We start from the raw sequence: 2,231 nt of genomic DNA on the forward strand, positions 1-2,231 counted from the left end.
AATATGCAAAAATTAGCCAAGTGTGGTGGCAGGCACCTGTAATCCCAGCTACTAGGGAGGTTGAGGCAGAAGGCTGAGGCTGAACCATGAGTCGGAAGTAGTGAGCCGAGATCGTGCCACTGCACTCCAGGCTGGGCAACAAGAATGAAACTCCGTCTTGGGGGAAAAACAAAGAAAAAAGAAAAAACATGCCAGTGCAGTGGCTCATGACTGTAATCTCAGCACTTTGGGAGGCTGAAATGTAAGGACTGCTTGAGCCCAGGAGCTGGTGACCAGCCCAAGCAACACAGCCAGATACTGTCTCAAAATAAATAAATAAATAAATAAAACACAATAAAATAAAGTAAAATAAAAAGAAAAAAACAAAAAACATAACTTGCAATTATTATTATATGAGACAGAGTCTCACTCTGTCACCTAGGCTAGAGTGCAGTGGCGGGATCTCTGTTCACTGCAACCTCTGCCTCTGGGTTCAAGCGATTCTCCTGTCTCAGCCTCCCGAGTAGATGGGATTACAAGTGCCTGCAACCATGTCTGGCTCATTTTTGTATTTTCAGTAGAGATGAGGTTTCACCATGTTGGCCAGGCTGGTCTTGAACTCCTGACCTCAAGTAATCTGCCTGCCTCCGCCTCCCAAAGTGCTGGGATTACAGGCGTAAGTCACCGTGGCTGAACTGCAATAAATGTTTTAATGCCACATATAGTTGTAAGCTATTCCTTCTATTTTCACCAAGAGAAAATACAATGAGCATAGGTGCGGCCAGAAACCTATTCTGTTGTAGTCCTGAGAGGTCACAGCAGGGTCTCCTTCTCTATGAAAAAAGAGCTTTCAAAAATCTGTCATTTGCTCATGTTAAAGTCAACATTGTTTATGGTGTAACATTTTCAAAAGGAAAGTGTGAAGAAAACATTTGTTAAAGTTACAGCACAATCAGAAAAGCTAGAAATTGTATACTAGAAATGTAGTCAGAAGATCTACTGACTTCATTAAGACTCCAGTGTTAAGAAAACTAGTAAGAGATAAGGAGGAAATCAGTAATAAACGAAGAATAAAAACACTGAGTTCTGATATTACCAACAGCACACACTCAATAAGATTTGAAAGTCATTTCAAGTCTTACCCATGTGGGGGTTTAAACATGCACTCAGAATCCCATCTAACTGAGCGCTGCTCTAGGTGCTCTGCTTTCCCTGCCCTGCTCAAGAATTTAGAGTCGCCAGGCACAGTGGCTCACACCTGTAATCCCAGCACTTCGGGAGGCCGAGGCGGGCAGATCACGAGGTCAGGAGTTTGAGACCAGCCTGACCAACATGGTGAAACCCTGTCTCTACTAAAACTACAAAAATTAGCCAGGCTTGGTGACATGTGCCTGTAATCCCAGCTCAGGAGGCCGAGGCAGGAGAACTGCTTGAACCAGGACGGCGGAGGTTGCCGTGATCCAAGATCGCACCACTGCACTCCAGCCTGGGTAACAAAGGGAGACTGTCTCAAAGACAAAACAAAACAAAAACACAACAAAACAGCACTTTGGGAGGCCGAGGCAGGCGGAAGTTTGAGGTCAGAAGTTCAAAACCAGCCTGACCAACATGGAGAAACCCCATCTCTACTAAAAATACAAAATTAACTGGGCATAGTGGCACATGCCTGTAATCCCAGCTACTCAGGAGGCTGAGGCAGGAGAATCGCTTGAACCTTGGAGGCGGAGCTTGTAGTGAGCTGAGATCTGGCCACTGCACTCCAGCCCAGGTGACAGAGCGAGACTCTGTCTCAAAAAAAAAAAAAGAAAAAGAAAAAAAACATATTGTCCTTTAGGTATGGGAAAAAACAAAGTACAAAGAAAACTATTTGATACAGGGAGTCATAAAGATGTTTTTTATCTTTATTTTATTTCCTGATTTAATTATTAATTGGTTTTAAAAAAATGGGAACAGAGATTTGGCAATCTTAGAAAAGACAACTTTGATCCTTAAGATACTTATTTACTAGAACTTTTGTTTCTGAGAGGGATGTGTTTGGCTTAAATGAATACATGTGAAAATAAATGAAGGTGGGGAAGCAACCAGTAACTGTTTTTTTTTTGAGACGGAGTCTCACTGTCGCCCAGGCTGGAGTGCAATGGCATGGTCTCAGCTCTCTGCAACCTCGCCTCCCAGTTTCAAGCGCTTCTCCCGCCTCAGCCTGCCGAGTAGCTGGGACTACAGTTGCGCGCCACCACATCTGGCTAATTTTT

The 2,231-nt window shown here is 43.7% G+C and overlaps 1 protein-coding gene across 6 annotated transcripts in view; it reads right to left on the reverse strand.

Moving 5' to 3' along the window:
• Positions 1–2,231, reverse strand: part of RTN3 (reticulon 3) — an 87,037-nt gene that overhangs the window by 14,951 nt on the left and 69,855 nt on the right. The window lies entirely within an intron of this gene.

This window comes from Colobus angolensis, unplaced genomic scaffold (assembly GCF_000951035.1).
Source record: "Colobus angolensis palliatus isolate OR3802 unplaced genomic scaffold, Cang.pa_1.0 Scaffold21, whole genome shotgun sequence".
In the NCBI taxonomy this organism is placed as follows: Eukaryota; Metazoa; Chordata; class Mammalia; order Primates; family Cercopithecidae; genus Colobus; species Colobus angolensis.